General features: G+C 40.0%; 1 long non-coding RNA gene across 1 annotated transcript; it reads left to right on the forward strand.

The window, feature by feature from the left end:
• Window positions 1-2,254: 2,254 nt before the first annotated feature.
• Window positions 2,255-15,419, forward strand: LOC140533043 (uncharacterized). The gene is made up of 2 exons (XR_011976771.1): window positions 2,255-2,485; window positions 13,702-15,419. It is a non-coding gene; the product is annotated as an uncharacterized lncRNA (long non-coding RNA).
• The last annotated feature ends 3,060 nt before the right edge of the window (window positions 15,420-18,479 follow it).

Consider the following 18,479-nt stretch of genomic DNA (forward strand, 5'->3'; position numbering starts at 1 on the left):
GCTCAGATTCCCTAAGAGTCTGGCCAATATGGTGGAGCTTTAGAATTATGTCTACCTTCTATTGGCTTTCTAATAAATCTTGTCTTTGGTTGAAAGAAGGCTTGGGTTGAATTCATTTGGGCAGGACCCACATGTCATTATTTTGGGGTCCCAGAACTCCTAAATCTCAACAGAATGATGGAAGGAAAGTCAATAAAATTATTCACATTCTTGATCCAACAACCCTACTCATTGGTAAAAATCCCAAGGAGGTCAAAGACACAAAGAAATGTCCTGAATATGTCTAGATATTCACAGCAGTCTTTTTGAAGTAACAAGAAGCTAGAAACAAAAGGGATCCCTGTTCATTAGGGAATGGGTAAACAAACTGTAACCTATATAGAATATAATGAAAAGCTATTATGCTATAAAAAAAACTGAAAATAAGTAGCCCTGAGTAACATGAGAAGATTTCATCTCCACCTCACAGCTGCCTTGGCTTCCTTCAAATCTCTGCTAAAATCTGCCCTTTGCAAAAAGCCTTTCCTGATCCTTCTTCATGTTAGTGCCTTCCCTCTGAACTTAGCTCTTATTTATCTTGCAGGTATTTTATTTGTACATATTTGTTTACATGTTTTCTCCCTCATTTGACTGTAAGATCCTTAAAAGCAAAGACTGTTTTTTGTCTTTCTTTGTATCCCCAATACTCAGCAGTGTTCCTGGAATTGAAGTCTAATGTTAAGCCCAGAAGCCTAATAAGTGCTGAAAGCACATCCTCTGTTACATGGTAATTAGAGGAGGGAACTTGGCAGCTAGGCGGCACAGTGGATAGAGTGTAGGTCCTGGAGTCACTTGTCTTTCTAAGTTTAAATGTGCCCTAAGACACTTACTGGCTACATGACCCTGGACAGGTCATTTCACTCAATTTGTTTCTGTTTTCTCATCTGTAAAATGAGCTGGAGGAGGAAATGGCCAACTACTTCAGCATCTGTGCCAAGAAAACCCCAAAAATAATGTCACAGAGTCCGACTCGACTGAAACGATTGACAGAGCTAGTGCTAAGAACTGAGGGAATCAGGAAAGACTGTCTCTGCCTAGGAGGTGACCCTTGAGTGGACTCTTGAAGGACTGAGGGCCTTTTAAGGTTTTGCTTTGGTCCATGGTTTGCCACAACTGAAGAATGCTTCATTATTGACATCCCAACCTACTATTAGTGAATGTCTCTAGTTAGGTAGGTTGCTCTCAGACAAGATATTCACATTTTAACCAGGATCACACTTGGGGTCTTTACAGCTTCCTTGAAACTTCCAGACTTTGCTCTTTTATATTTTGCAATTGTGTTTTTCATCATGAATTTAAAAATCATTAACAGGGTATCATTTCAGTTTGGAAAGAAAATTGATAAAAAGACAAAAGGAGGATTGATATAAAACTGTGAAGCTTGGTTACATACAGTTTGATAAATTTGTTAAATTTTATAAAGGAATTAGAAAACTCCCCTATCTGTGCCCCTTTCAGATCCTTTTCTAGTTTTTTTGGGGGGGCTGGTTATTTTTTCATGCAGTATTGAAACTCCAGGTGGTAGGGAAGGGTTCCTTTGTTTGGGGTTGTTGATTTTGAATCTGCTCAAGGTTCTGTGTTCTTGGGACAGTGTTTGGAAACCTAGAGCTAGAGGCTGCTTGAGGCAGCCCAGGAAGAACTTGAATTCAAATATACCCTCCAGTGCTTACTAGCTGTATGACCCTGGGCAAGTCAATTGAGTCAATTGTAAAATGAGGATGATAATAATAGCACCTATGAACCTCACAGGGTTGTGAGGATCAAATGAAATACTGTTTATAAAGAGTTTATCACAGGGCCTGGAACATAAGAGGTGCTTAATAAATGCCCCCTCCTTTCTTCCCTCTTCACTCAAGAGCTCTATTCAATGCAATGGTCAATCACTATTTAACACAAATTTTTGGAAGTATTTTCACAGACATGAGCTAATTTCATCTTTACAACTTCTCTGTTGGATAAACAGGACAATTATTGTCCTCATTTTACATATGATCAAACTGAGTCTTGGAGCTATAGAGCAAATTGACCAAAGTTGTGTATCTATTAACTTCCAGGCCTGAACCCAAGTTGAGAGATCTTTTCACCTGTGTTAAATATGTCAAAGTCATGGAGAGTCTATGTTTAAGGTAAGGTGAGCTGTCGCTTTTACAGCTGCCTTGGCTGGAGATGTAAACAGAGAATTGCAGACTTCCTGTTTCTATAGCTGACTGTCTCAGAGCCAATAGCAGCCATTATACTGTGTCAGGGCAGCTTTCATAGAACAAACCATGTTTGCAGACCATTTTCTGTTTTAAAGTTTATAGAAGAGAGCAAAGATTATGCCGACGACATATAGGGGCCTGGTCTTCAGTGGAACCACGTCCACACTACTGGGAGATCTCTATCAGCTCCCAGATGTCAGTGACAGAAAGCAAGGCCAGGGTTCACATTGTTCAGCAGCACCGTGGTGAGTCTGTGTGTTCAGATGTGTGTGTGCTTGTATGTCTTAGTGTGTCTTAGTGTGCTCGTGTTTGGGGTCCTTGTGTTCATGTATGTGATACTGTGTGTACTCATGGGTGCCTCTGGTATCTGTGTATTTGCTCACATGTCTTCATGTTTGTGTGTTCATGTATGTGCTCCATGTGTGCTCCTGTGTGTGCACATGGGTGCTGCTAGTATTTGTGGGTGTTCTCGTGTGTGACCCTATGTGTATTTTTGTGTGTTTGCATGTACATACATACTTCATGTATGTACCCCTGTGGGCCCCTGTATGTGCTCATGGATACCTCTGGCATTTGTGTGTGTGCTTGTATGTGCTCAATTTTGGGAGTCCATGCATGCAACTCATGTGTGCTCTGTGTGTGCTCGTGTGTGTGTGTGTGTGTGTGTGTGTGCTCACTGTGTGCTTGTGGCAAAAATAGAAAAAACACAGAATTTGGGAAGGAGAGTTCGATCAAATGGCTGACCATGCCACTGTGTTCCTCACTTAAATCTGGTCTGGGTCACAAGTTCTGAATTTTGATCTTCAACCTGGAAAGCCAAGTGGCTTCCTCACAGGATTGTTGTGGCAGATCAAACAAGATCAGAGATGTTGTAGGGCTCCCAAAAGTGCTCTGTGAGAGGAAGAGATCAATTATTGACAATTCACTTGACTGCTGTGTTTGAAGAAAGGTCCAGCTGTTTGATAATCAATGAGAAAATGCAATACCGTACTCCACAAATAATTCAAGCTAAAGGTATAACTTAGGCCAGAAAGTTGTGATACTGTCTTCCCTACATTATTTTGCTTTGCTACCAAATGGCTGATGACCCAGAAGTCATTTAAAAATCCATAGAATTTATAGGACAGAAAGTCAATTCACTTTTCTGGGACTCTGACTCCCTTAGTGGTCAGCAGAGGGTTTCTGACTCAGAATCCAAGTGATATGGTCATGGTGACAGGGTTACTATGTGTCTGAGGCAAGATTTGAATTCAAGACTTCCTTTCTCTAAATCTGACACTCTACCCACTATACCACCTACTTGCCAATTTCGCATAAGCCATTATGTCCTTGCTATTCATCTTAACCAAATAGTATTTGTGCAGGGAGGAGATGATATCCTGTTATACTCATGTTTCTTAGTGCTAAACTGGAATTGCCCATAGGTGTTCTGCTTCATAGTGCTCCATTCTCTCTCATTACATGTCCATTTTTCTATATCATTGACTGTCATGTTACTAGTCATTATGATGACAATTTATGCAGTTTTTTGAGATTTACAAAGCCTTTCCTCATAGCAGACCTCTGAAATAATATTGCAGATATTACTCCTATTTTACTTACTGGTAAAAAATGTATTTGTCCTTCGTTGCCAAAGAAGACCGTGCCACCAAAGAAATAATGATATGACTTGTACATGACTTTGTTTTGAGTGAGGGAGGGCTGTGCAGGTTACCAGCCTCACTTCTTCTCCAGAGCCATCTGAATCCAGTGACCAGATATTCATCAGAATGACTGGAGATGACCCAAGATGAGGCAATTGGGGTAAGTGACTTGCCCAAGGTCACACAGCTAGTGAGTGTCAAGTGTCTGAGGTGAGATTTGAACTCAGGTCCTCCTGACTCCTGCACTGGTGCTCTATCCACTGTACCACCTAGCTGCCCACTGGTAAGAGAAGTGTAACTCAGAAAGAACTGGGTTTTCCCATTGTCATAAAAGTTGTTAGTATCAGGGTTAGAATACAAGCCTGTGTTTCCTCTGATTTCAAATCCAGCACTATTTTTACTTTACCACATCACCTCTTTCATTAAATAACTGTTTCTCGAATGTCTCCAAATTAAATCTTCCCTATGCCAATAGTATTCAGAGTATAATGATGGGGCAAGTGGAACATCAAATCCTTATGAATTCATAGACAGTGAAAGTCTCTGACTCAACAGAAGAGACAATGTAATTTAATGTGTTCATTTCATTCTGCAAGATGAACTGTGTGATCTTAATAAAATTTTCATATTTCTGTTTTTTTCCAGGCATAATTTCATTATTTCTATTTTGTAGTGACATGGGGAAAGGAGAGGGAAGCAATAGCATCATAATCCCTGGGCAAATGAAGAAAGAGTTCTTTTTTTTTGTAAAAAAAAAAAAAACAAAACTTTAGAGAGTGTGTGTGTGTGTGTGTGTGTGTGTGTGTGTGTGTGTGAATTCGTTTCTACCCCATTATAAGGATCTGTTCTATGATGTTCTTCACAATTTGTCCCAGATCTTCTTTGGACCCATTCTCAACTGATCATCCCATATCCCAAGTACTCTACTCTCTCATATCAGAATAATCCAAATACCTTGCCAAATAAGTAAGTGGATATGGTGGAGTGAAGCCAAAGGTATCCCTTTTGCATTTCCCTACCTTGTTTCACAAATAGATACTCCTCCCTTATCCTCAGATCAGCAAGACATAGCATGAGTCATCGTAGCAACCAATATCCTTCCTGTTCAACAGTTTATCTTTGTTACTAATATTATTAATATTCCATGACTTACAAAGTTAATTTGATAAAGTGCCATTCTTGCTGATTATCTTGGTCCCACTAATATCGTTTGCTCTGTATGTCAAAATTACTAGAATTATCTCTAATTGTGCCTGTCTTTTACACATCAAGAAAAAGATCCAATGAGGTTAAATGACTAACCAAAAGTCAATGACTAAGCCAGGATTAGAATTCAAGGCTCCTTCACAGACTTGTTATTTATTTGCTTATTTTTTGCGGTATGACATGTTCTCCAAAACTTGGGGAGAGGGGTCTGAGTGTTGGTAGTCCAAAGTCAGGTATTCTTCTACTCATATTTACTTGAGACAGTTCAGAATCTCATGGTGGGGGATGTTGTCCCTTCCTTTTCCCTTTTCTCCCTCCTTCCCCCATTCTCTCATGTTCTACTAGACCAATCTCTTACCTTTAGAGTCTAAGGACTATTCCTGTTCCCTTTTACGCCATCCCCAGCCACCTATCTCTCCTTAGTTTTTCTTCCCTGCACCTAGAATGAGAATTCTTCCCCCACTCATTCCCCCACTGCCTAGCTCACCAGGCAACAGAGGAGTAACAGCTAGAGGGGAGTATGGGTCTGTGTTCCCTGTCCTGGCTCCTCCCTGAGCCTGGATCACTCTTGGCACAAAGTTGCTTTCATTTTCTCCTCAGTCACAAGATTTCTTTTTTATTACAGAGTATTGAGCAGCAGTCTCTGAGACAGGAAAAAGAAAGTTGCTGATCCAAGAAAGACAGGCAGAGAACAGCTGGCCTTTCTTCTAGTCCTATCTCCAGCAAGAGGCTTTTCCTTTTTGCAGAGTATACAGAAAGTTCATTGGGAGGAAAATGAGTACCTGGCAGTAAGTGGAAGTCATCCAGCCTTCCCAGGAGAGTAAGGAGAAGCAGGCTGGGATTTGAGAACTTGGGGGTGTCAAGAGTCAAATGGATTTCACTAAGTTATTGTCTGTCAGTATGTACATGTGCACATGCATGTTTGAAACATCAGTGTATTTGAAAGCGACAATTCTTTCTGCAATAACTCCAGATCAGGACACTCATAAGTAGACTGGGAATATGGCTGCCCGTCTTGTGAAGGACTTTGAGAAGCCTTGCATAGGATACCTAGAATTCCTCAAATGGGTCAGAGCCCTTCATTCTAAAGAGAAAGCTAGAACCTGGAGTCTTAGTTTAAACTGAATTGTCAAGGACTATGTGAGACCTCCTTGAGAGCAGTTTCTTATTCTGTGGAGGGCTAAAGGTTAAGCATTTAGTTTTGAAAGGACGGTGTGTGTGTGTGTGTGTGTGTGTGTGTGTGTGTGTGTGTGTGTGTGTGTGTATGTGTATGTGTGTGTGTGTACACCTCATAAGCTGGAAGTATTTAATGCAAACTGCTTTGAGTTTTTTACAGTACTTTCTGGAAATTATGGGGTTGTTGGGGTATGGTACGTAGGGAGGATTCTAAAGGTTAACTGAGAAAGCCCTCCACCTGGTGTCTTCTTTGGCCACCATTCTGACCAGCTCACCAGATCACTTGTGACCAAGAGCTGAAGACTTGATTCTTTCAATAAATAAGTTCTATCCTGGGCTCAGTATATAACTCTAAGGCTAAGCATTGACTGGTGATAACTTCCAGCACTGGATCAGCCTGGAAGCCTGCTCAAGTTGGGCAGGAGGAGTAAGAATAGGGAGAGGGCCTTTTCTTTCTTGTTTGAATCCCATGGGACACTGTACAGCACACCCTAAAGAGGCAGTAGGATTTATTGGACAGTTAAAGGCCTTAAGGCCAAAAAGACAGAGTAATAGGGAATTGCAACATTTGAAGAAAAGTAGCAGGCAAAATTTAAAAATTGTTTTCCCCGGGAATACATTGTAATTTCTCTTCCTACTTCTGCCAAGATCCCGTCTAAAACTCTCCAAGTTATTTATTTGTAGATCACTTTTCAATATGAAAAGGAAAAAAATCATAGTTACTTTCACTAGAAAGGAAATAAAGTAGAGAAGTTGTCTAGCCCACCCATTTCTTGGCCATCATGTACTGACTCTGGGACCTCTCCAGACAGAAATAGGGCACTTTCCCCAGGGTCCTTGGATAACAGCGAATATTTGAACTTTTCTTGGTTAAGGGAGAGGAGAGGATTGGAGGGAGCAAAAGTAACCCAAGCGACTACAAACTCCAAGGAGATTACTGGTGGCTTATGCATCTGCACAGTCTGCCTTTAAAAGCTCTTTCCCATAATCCTTGCTATATTTACCTCCATCTGTAAACATGCTGATATGAAAAGAGGAGCATATCCTCTATGGGGGTATTCCCACACTGAAAAGTTGTCCCTAACACAGTCTTCTTTCTCAGTTAAATGCTTGCTTCTTTTGTGTGTTTCCCTCTCCATCTTAATACGATTAACTGTATGACCTTGGGATAATCATTTCACATCAGTGAAGGGGCTCAAGCTGCTTCTTAGTGTACTGACAGGATTGGACAAGAAGATCTCAAAGATCCCTTTCATCTGTAAAGTTTGTGATCCTAATAATCTGGATGTTATTTCAGGAGGATTTAAATACACCCAAAAGAAACATGCTACCCTACTGGAATGAAGTTAAGTTTTGAGTCCTGAAGCATCTATATAAAAATTTCAGATAGGAACCCTTACCCAACCTTGGATAACAATAAAACAAAAACATGAAGATCTCCTTGCTGGTTAGGGTAACTTGAATATTTATATCTATGAGAAAAAGAAAACAACAGGGCATTCTCTTTTGAAGTTGGGTAGTTATGAGTCACACATTTTATTTATGTTACAGAAGAGTGGATCTATTCTACTCCTTTGGAGAAATTCTCTACTGGCTATTCCATTTTACCTATTATGCTAATTTTGTTTTTAAAATGGACATGGAAAATTTTAAGTTCTGCATTGAGTGCTCTAGTTTAACCTAAATTTATGTCTTCTTTCTTATTTCATAAATTTCTTTCATTTTTGAACCATTCTGAGATGTTTTTGCTCTTTCCTTATGAACTCTTGGTAATATATAGTATTCTGTCATTTGTCAGACAATATCACAGAGTCAGAAACACAGAATTTGAGAGTTGCTAAGGACCTCTGGGGACATGGAGTTCTGATGCCTAAAGGGAATCCTCATTCTGGCATAGATTGACAAGTGATCCTCCTTCATCTGCTGGAAGTTTTCCAGGGAGAGGAAGCCCCCATCTCTTGAGGGAGTGTTGTCCACTCTAGGAGAGCTCCCAGTGTTAGGAATTTTTACTGACATCAAGCCTCAGTTTGCCTCTTTGCAACTGCTTTTAGATCTTCACTCTGAGGCCAAACAGAGCCAAACACATCTCTCTTATAGCAGCCTTGAAATACTTGACTATAGCTATGATATCTGTTGAAGAAAAATGTTAATACTAATAGAGGATTCTGAAATTTTAGGTCAAGTATGAAAGAAACCATTTTATTCTATCTATCATTAAATTATATCCAAGTTAACAGAGAGAGAGACAGAGAGAGAGACAGAGAGAGAGACAGAGAGAGAGAGAGACAGAGAGAGAGAGAGAGAGAGAGAGAGAGAGAGAGAGAGAGAGAGAGAGAGAGAGAGAAAGTCCTCCATGCCATTTAACGTGATTCTCTGCCTAAAGATAATTTTAGGTAACATTTATAGAAATCTTGAACAAGGAAAAGACATCTAATAATAGTCTGGTTTAATACCCCAGTATTGCTGAGTAACTAAATTGCCATCCTATTCCTTCTTGGACTACTCCCTATACTCCAAGAGCTAAAACAAAGAGACATCCTCTGTCATTGAGTCTCAGATCCATTTGTCTTTCCCTAACTTCTGACCTTCAGTCTCATATCTCCAGCTGCTTATTAGATATCTTGAACTGGATGTCCCATTGACATTTTCAGTTCAACATAGTGAAAACAGAACCATCTTTCCTTCTAGACCTTCCTTTTTTCCTAATTTCCTTGTTTACGTCAAGGATATCCTCCCAGTTTCCCAGTCTTACAACCTTCATATGATCTTTGACTCTTCATTCTTTCTCATTCTCCATATATAATTTGTTGCCAAGTCCTGTCAATTCATCTTCAAATATTTCTCATATTTTCCTGTCTCACCTTCGACACTGCTACCATCCTGGTTCAGGCCCTTATCATCTCAAACTTGGGCTATTGTAATAACCTTCTTATTGGCCTCAAATCTCTCCCTTACTCCAGTTCATCCTACACATAGCTGTAAAACTGATCATTCTAAAGCCCAGATCTGACCATGTTGTCTCCCTATTCAATAAACTCCAGAGGCTCCCTCTTATCTCCAGGAACAAATATAAAATCTACCACTTGGTATTCAAAACTTTACATAACTTGACACTTTGCTACCTTTTCAGACTTCTTATACTTTATTCCCTTCCATATCATTTGTAATCCATTGGCACTGATCTTGCTGTACCTATAACATAACACTCTACTTTCTTACTAAATATTTTCACAGGCTGTCCAACATGCCTGAAAACATCTTTCTCCTCATCTCAGCCTCCTGGCTTCATTGACTTTCCTTGAACCTAAGCTAAAATCCCACCTTCTATAAGAAACTTTTCCCAGTCTTCTATAATTGTAGTGCCTTCCCTCTATGAATATATCCAGTTAATCATTATATATATTTTGTTTGTACATTGTTATCTGCATAATCCTCCAGTTCTTGACAGTAGAGAATATTGCTTTTATTTTTTGACTTGTTTGTACCTTGAGACCTTTGTACAAGGACTCATATATCATAGGTCCTTAACAAATGCTTGTTGACTTGAAAAGAGTTAAGAGTTAAGTTATAAGTCTCAATTCATTTTCTTAAGAAATTCTTTCTTATCCTCTACCCAACAATCCACTTCCCAGTGGGTTTTCCCTTGAAATATGGAATATTATCTCTTAATATTTCTAGAACAATGAAAAAGGGTTTTTTAAAAAAAAATATGTTTCTACAAATTTCTCTTGAGCCTTCACTTGTCTAGATTAAACATCCCTATTTCCTTCAACTTAATGTATTCAAGCCCTTCACCTCCTCTGGACATTCTCAGGCTTACCCCAATATCCTTAAATGGTTGCAAATAGTCAATGAAACATTAAAGCATATTTTGAATATGCCTGCATAGGTATTAGAAATTATCAATCAATTCCCACTGAATTATAAACATGTTCAATCTTTAATATTAAAATATGACAAAACATTCCATAGTGACTAAAAGTTTTACATTTAGGGGATAAGAGTCCTGGGAAAAGGAGTCTTTAAATAAAAGAAAAGTATGTTAATTGCTTTGTCACTTCTATTTCTTCATAGAATAGTATGAAGAAATTTTCAAAACCCTAAATTTTCCCCAGATATTTCAACAACCTACAGACATGAATCATCCAGAAAGACTCCAAGACCAACAACTTGATACCGAAAGGATTAGTGAGGAAGGATTCTTTTCAGCCACATCACAAACTATCTCTGTAATAGTGTTCTTTTGATATCTGTACTTTTGGGGGAAAATTGGCCCTTTTAGTGACTATTCCTGAACTTCAAGTAAACTGCTGACAGGTGACAATAAATAAATGTGACACTACAGTCCAGTGGAAAAGACTGCTAAATTTAAAGTCATGGGACCTAAGTTTGAATATAAGTTCTGTTAACTGAGTGACCACCTGAATAATCATTTAATTTCTCAGGGCCTCAGTTTCCTTGACTATAAAATTAGGAGGCTGGACTTCCCTAATCCATTGCCACTGCTTTGGCTGTTATCTTCTCCATTCCCAACTGTGACCCTTTTGTTAACTCCAGACACTCTTTTATCTGTTAAGTCCTTTGCTCCCACTTGGCATAACCCAACTCTAGATTACTCCCACAAATACTGTCTGTCACCTTTGCTTCTACTTTTATCCACTGAACAGAGTAAGTAAAAGTCATGGAACTTTGGAATCATTCACATGGCAATTTTGTAAATAATTACATTTTGTCTTCTTACTGATTTCATTGTTTAACAAACTGTATATCCACACCTTTGTCACACAATTATTCTCAGACTCTTTAGGTCTAGTGTCTACTTTTGAATTTTTCATTCCAACTTTTTTTAAAGATACTTTGGTTAACTTTCTTCAGACCCTTTAGTGCTGGGTGTCTTGATTCTCAGTAACACTGGAAAAAAGAGGTGTCAAACACTCCCAAGAATGGTTGAACCAGATTAAAATGTATTGGAAAATATTTAGTAAAATACATAAAAATACACTACAACCTCATTAATGTTGATTTGTGGTTTTCTAAGTCAATATGTGGTAAATCACTTAACCTCTACCTTCCTCAGTTTCCTCAACTATAACATGGATCAGATGAAGTGACTTGTTCAAGTCTTAGAACTAGGCACGTGGCAGAGTAGGATTGGCAGTTGGATCTTTCAGTTTCTACTCTGAAAAAAGAAGGGACTGGATTAAATGATGTCTAACATCCCTTTCTACCTGTGAATCCTTTGATCCTGCCTCACCAATAGGTTTATGGGAAAAATCAGATAATATGATGGGTGGAAAAGTTCATTGAAAAGGATAACAGCTGGACATATGTCTTGGAATGGGGTTGTTTATTCTAATTTACTTGCCATCAATGAGACTTTGGCTTGCGACAGCTCCTTGCGCTTCCTTCTACTCTGATTCCCAGCTCTGGGTTCTTTCCTCTCTATCACAGGGCCTGGGTGAAACCAACTGGGGAAGCTTCATCCATGAGTGGTAAAAAAGAGGAGAAAAGACTACTGGGAAACATGACAGGGAAATTTTCCTAGGAAGAGAAGCAATATGAGTTGACATCCAACCAAGGGATTGGTGACTCCTTTTTCACCACTAATTCTTGATGCTACTCATGTTTCCTCTGAATGGTCGTCTAGGTTCTTCTAGGGCAGAGAAGATCTGTTCAGATTCCTGTGATGCCATATTCTCCTTATGGAAAGCTTCCTTAGAACCAAATCCCTAGCCTATTGATTCTTCTCCCAGCTGCTCTTTTAACTGCTGAATATTTTGCTATATGTAGTCATACACTTTATTTGAGTAGCAGCTTGTGTCATTTTCCCAGAGAAACCTTTATCATCTCCATCAGTTTCTGTAATTGGGCCTCCTGTCCTTCCCTTCAATTTTGTTGTTAAAACCACAGTGCAGTCCTTCACACACCACACACAGCAAGGAGAAGCTTTTGTTCATGGTTTTCTTCCCTAAGTCTTCTTTCCTAGAGGAGACAAGAATTGTGTGAGACAGGATCCTGGCTCCAAATATCTCCCTGGGTGCACCTGAGGGACTCCTTGTCACACTTTCAAAAATCAGTGATACTGGGACATCTAGGTGATGCCATGAATAGAGCACCTGCCCTGGAGTCAGGAGGACCAGGGTTCAAATCTGGCTTCAGATACTTACCACCTGTGTGACCCTGGGCAACTCACTTAACCCTCTTTGCTTCAGTTTCCTCATCTGAAAAATAAGCTGGAGGGGAAAAAATGACAAACCGCTCCAGTATCTTTGCCAAGAAAATATCAAATGGGGTGATGAAGAATTAGACTTGATTTAAAATGACTGATCTATAACAATTGCACTGAAGGGAAGATTGAAGTCCTAATACTCCTAACCCTTCAAAACTTACAAGGTCTTTCAGCCAAAAAGAGAAGGAAATCTAGGCTGACCACTCTCCTCTCCCACAAATAATTACTTCTCAGGGACAATTTCCTTTCCTCTCAGTGATTTCAAGTAGCTTGATGGTCTTATACAGGGCCCAGAAAGCATCACCAAGTCCCTCAACCAATCTGAACACCTCAAAGGGTACAGCCAAGATGGCAGAGTAGAAAAATACACATACTCCAGCTCTTCCCCTACAGCCCATAAAATACCTGTAAAAAAAAAAAAAAGACTCTAAACAAATTCTAGAGCAGCAGAAGTCACAGAACGACAGAATGAAAGAGATTTCCAGTCCAAGGTAGCCTGGAAGGCCAACAGGAAAGGTCTATCACACAGGGCATGGAGTGGAGTGTAGTCCAGCCTTGGCCATGCAGCACCAGGAGGAACAGGACTGGAATAGGCCTCATGGGCAGAATCCCCAACAGTGGTAGTCCTCAGATCCCTTGATCCACAAATGACAAAGGCAGCTTCAAAGATCAATGAGAAAGCTTTTTCACCTCAGTGGCAAGAGAGCAGGGTCTGCCCCTAGCTCCTGTCCCAGGCAGCAGCATCCACTTGTGAAGCCCTCTGCCTAAAGCCCCTAGGAGAATCAAGCAGCTTATCTGGGTCTCAGCCCTAAGTGGCAGACCTGTCCTTCCCCAAAAGCCCCTGAAGGAACTGAGCAGCTGATCTAAATCTCAGCCACTAGCCTGGCCAGGGAGTGAGGAGGAGCTCTGGTGTTGCAGAGCTGGAGGAGGTTGTGGACAGGGAATTCTACTACTCTCAAATTCTGGGCAGAAATGTTTTTTGTTGCTTCCAGACCAGTGCTCAGGCCACGAAAGGAGTAAACTCCTCTCCCTTGATTGTGTCACCTTGGAGGAACTGAGAACTTACAGGTCCCCAGAGTATACTTTCCTCTTGACAAAGGACTCAAAAGTCAAATAGGTGGCTGGGAAAATAACCAAAAAAGGGAAAAAAATAAGACTATAGGAGGTTACTTTCTTGATGAACAAGTATTTTCTTCCATCCTTTCAGATGAGGAAGAACAATGCATACTGTCGGAGGAAGTCAAGGCTTCTGCACCCAGTACCTCCAAAATAAATATGCAGGCCATGGAACAGCTTGAAAATCAAGTCAACAGCTTGCTAAAGGAGAGCTGAAAAATGCTGAAGAAAATAATACCTTTAAAAATAGGCTAACTCAATTGACAGAAGAGGTCCAAAAAGCCAATGAGGAGAAGAATGATTTACAAAGCAGCATTAGCAAAATGGGAAAGGAGGTTCAAAAGCTCACTGAAGAAAATAATTCTTTAAAAATTAGAATGGAGCAGATAGAAGCTAATGAGTTTATGAGAAAACAAGAAATTACAAAACAAAACCAAAAGAATGTAAAAATGGAAGATAATGTGAAAAATCTCATTGGAAAAACAACTGACCTGGAAAATAGATCCAGCAGAGATAATTTAAAAATTACGGGACTACTTGAAAGCCATAATCAAAAAAAGAGCCTACACATCATCTTCCATGAAATTAACAAGGAAAGCTGCCCTGATATTTTAGAACCAGAGGGCAAAATAAATATTGAAAGAATCCACAGATCATATCCTGAAAGAGATCCAAAAAAGAGAAACTCCTAGGAATATTGTGGTCAAATGCCAGAGCTCCCAGGTCAAGAAGAAAATATTGCAAGCAGCTAGAAAGAAGCAATTCAAGTATTGTGGAAATACAATCAGGATACTGCAAGATCTAGCAGTTTCTACATTAAGGGATCAAAGGGCATGGAATATGATATTCCAGAAGTCAAAGAAACTAGGATTAAAACCAAGAATCACCTACCCAGCAAAACTGAGTATAATACTTCAGGGGAAAAAATAGTCTTTCAATAAAATAGAGGACTTTCAAGCATTCTTGATGAAAAGACCAGAGATGAAAAGAAAATTTGACTTTCAAACACAAGAATCAAGAGAAGCATGAAAAGGTAAACAGTAAAGAGAAATCATAAAGGACTTACTAAAGTTGAACTGTTTACATTCCTACATGGAAAGATAATATTTGTAACTCTTGAAACTTTTCTCAGTATTTGGGTAGTTGGAGGGATTATACACACTCACACACACACACACACACACACACACACAGAGAGAGAGAGAGAGAGAGAGAGAGAGAGAGAGAGAGAGAGAGAGCACAGGGTGAGTTGAAGAGGAAGGGATCATATCTAAAAAAATAAAATTAAGGGATGAGAGAGGAATATATTGGGAGGAGAAAGGGAGAAATGGAATGGAGCAAACTATCTCTCATAAAAGAGGCAAGAAAAAGTCTTTTCAATGGAGGGGAAAAGCGGAGAGGTGAAAGGGAAAAAGTGAAGCTTACTCTCATCACATTTGGCTCAGGGAAGGAATAACATGCATATGCAATTTGATATGGAAATCTATCTTACACTACAGGAAAGTAGAGGAAAAGGGGATAAGCAGGGTGGGGGATGATGGAAGGGAGGGCAAATGGGTGGAGGGAGCAATTAGAAGTAAATACTCTTGAGAAGGGACAAGGTCAAAAGAGAGAATAGAAGAAATGGTGGCAGGATAGGAGGGACAGATATATAGTTAGTCTTATACAACATGACTAGTATGGAAGTCATTTGCAATACTACACATATACAGCCTATGTTGAATTGCTTGCCTTCTCAGTGGGAATGGGTGGGGAGGGAGGAAGAGAAGTTGGAACTCAATGTTTTAGAAATAAATGTTGAGAATTGTTTTTGCATACAACTGGTAAATAAGAAATACAGGTAATGGGGTATAGAAATTTATTTTGCCCTACAAGACAAGAGAGAAGATGGGGATAAGGGAAGGGAGGGGTGTTTGAAGGGGGGGCAGATTGGTGGAGGGGGTAATCAGAATGCTCAGTGTTTTGGGTTGGAGGAGGGGAGAGATGAGGAGAAAATTTGGAACTCAAAATTTTTTGGAAATGAATGTTGAAAACTAAAAATAAATAAACACAAAAAATAATCTGAGCACCTCAAGAGGGTTCCTATCCCATGAACAATTGAGATTCATTCTTGTACAATAAATGTATAAGGTCTAAGCAAGGAGAGGAGATTTAGACCTCTCTGTTATGTATAAAACACAACCATGCTGAGCATGCCATGTAGGAAGACAGATAATTTCTGGAGAATTACAATCAAAACATTAATTTTAGATCAACTAGCAATGCCTAGAGTGCTTGACCTGGAGCCAGGAAGCCCTAAGCTGATACACAGACTCTGGATCCTCAGAACTGAGAGTTCTCCTCTTGGGCAAACATGGTGCAGAGAAGAGTGCAACAGGAAGAAGTACCCTGGGAAAGCGAGGGTTTGAGTCCAAATTCAGTGACTTTCCAGTGACCAAAACTTATAAGAAAGAAAGTGGAACTGTGGGGAAGAGGGAGGTTGTGGTCATTGATACCCCTGATCTTTTCTCCCCAAGGATCTCTGCTGGAGAGAGGGAAAAAGAGATCAGGCACTGCATCACCCTCTGTTCCCCTGGCCCCCACATCTTTCTTTTGGTGACCCCTGTTGGCAATCACACTGTGGAAGATGAAAAGATAGTGAAGGGCATTCAGGAGATCTTTGGAGATGAAGCCAGGAGGCACATGTTACTTCTCTTCACAAGGAAAGAAGATCTGGAAGATGAGTCACTTCCAGAATATTTTGAAAGAACTGATAATCTGTACCTCCAGGAGTTGGTTCAGAACTGTGGGGGTGGGTACTGTGCTTTCAACAACAAAGCAGTAGAGGAACAACAAGATACTCAGGTTCAAGATCTCTTTGAACAGATTGAGTTGTTGATGAAGGAGGAAGGTGGCCAGTGCTATGCTGAATTTAATGTGAATGGAGGAAAGCAAGAAAATACTATAGATTCCGAGGCAGATGTTACTAAACCTACCAATATCCTAGACAGGAAGGTAAGAGTCTGAACCTAAGTATTACATTGTTCCTAATAATCTTTCATGTTTTTAACTTTAAAAAAGAATTTACAATATGATTTTAAAAAACAAAAAAGGATCCATTTTAGCCCTTCATTCTTACAGATGAACAACTGATCACTAGAGAGATTAGCTGACTTGTCCAAGGTCACATAGTCATAAGTAGCAGTGTCCTCTAACCTTTATTCTGTGCTCTTTCTACTCTGTTGCTTAGAGGGCATATTACATGCATATATATTGCATATCTATGATTGAGTTACCTTCCCAAGGATCCTATGGAGACTGGAAGGTGACTATTACATTTCTTTCTTTTATGTCAGATGGAAAAACTGAAGTAAATGCATGTTAAAGACTCCACTCAAAGTCACACAGGCAGTAAATGGTAGAACGAGGAGGAGGAGCCAGGTCTCTCAGCTCCATATTCGCTGCTTTTTCCCCCACCTTGCTCTGCCTGCTGAATACACTGACCTTTTGATTGGGACAGCATTCTTTCCAAGAATTGTGCCTTGGAGCTTCCTTTATACTTTTCTGGAATGTTACCTTTTTGAAGCTCTCATGTACTGATGTCATTAAATAGACCTTAGATTAAATTAGAAGATGTGACAACTGGTACATCTTGGCTCTGTCACTGAAAGGAGATGGGAAATTGAAAAAGTCACTTTTCCTTTTGGGGTCTTAGTTTTCATATTTAAAAAAAAAATTGGAACACTAGCCTGGAGCACACTTGGGCTACAGATCACTGTCCCTATAATACTGAAGTTCAGGAGGACAGTGCGGTTTGGAACTTCAATCATCCCTTGTGGATGTCATTGGGAGCTCCTGCCACAGCTGAGAGCCCCTCACAAAGAGTCAAATGAGAACATTCAATGTAGAAGAAATTCCCCAGCCATTTACTTAACTTTTGAGCTCTTTGTCAAGGTAGTTCTTTGCTTCCAGTGGGGAGTGGGGGTGTGTACTGTCACCCACTTGATCCCCACACAATCTGTGGCCCTAGAGCTCCAGAAACAGCTGCTGCTTCTGCCCCTGCTGGGCTCCTCCACCCGTTCTACCTCCCTGGGGCTGGATTCAGACCACTCTTCTCTTGCACACAAGTCCAACAGGTTTTTTCCACTGACCTTCCAATTTGTCCTCAGCATTTGGGGGTTCTGAAGTCTGGAAACCACCACATGTGCTAGAGATTCAGTCTTCCAAGGCTTTCTCAGGTCCTGTCATTGTCTGTGTGGCCCACTCTTAAGTGTGCTCTGCTCTCAGCCCAGCACGATAGTCACTTCCAGTAGAATTTCCAGACTGTCTTGGGCTGAAGATCTATTTCATTCTGTCATTCTGTGGGTTCTGCAGCTCCAGAATTTGTTTAGAATCATTTTTTACAGGTGTTTGGCTGGAAAGCTCTAGCAAGTCTTTGCTTCTACTCTGCCATTTTGGCTCTGTCCCCTTTGGCTAATCATTATTAAAGGGAAATGATGATTATGGCCATAAATCCAGTCTTTTTTATTCACCTAGAGTGATTTACTGCATCTACCTTTGCAAACTCTGGGAATTCTTATCCAATCTCCCACTTTCACTAATGAGTTGTGTCTCCAGAAATTAGAGTTACTGTATCACATCCTCTGGGGAGAGATTTCAACTCTGAAGGACTAAAGGAGTATCTTTCTCTAGTGTCATTGGCTCAAGCCCCCATTCTGGTGTGTAATATCTACTATCAGTTTCCAGTTACAGTTATTATCTCTCCTCCATTATTGATGCCCATTAGTGATCAGCACTTTGGTATCATTTAATCATTTAACAGAAGAGAAGATCAGAGAAGAGAAGATTATAGAAAATTGGAGAAGAGGAGGATGACAGATTTAAAAAAGG

The sequence above is a fragment of the Notamacropus eugenii genome, chromosome 3 (assembly GCF_028372415.1).
Source record: "Notamacropus eugenii isolate mMacEug1 chromosome 3, mMacEug1.pri_v2, whole genome shotgun sequence".
In the NCBI taxonomy this organism is placed as follows: Eukaryota; Metazoa; Chordata; class Mammalia; order Diprotodontia; family Macropodidae; genus Notamacropus; species Notamacropus eugenii.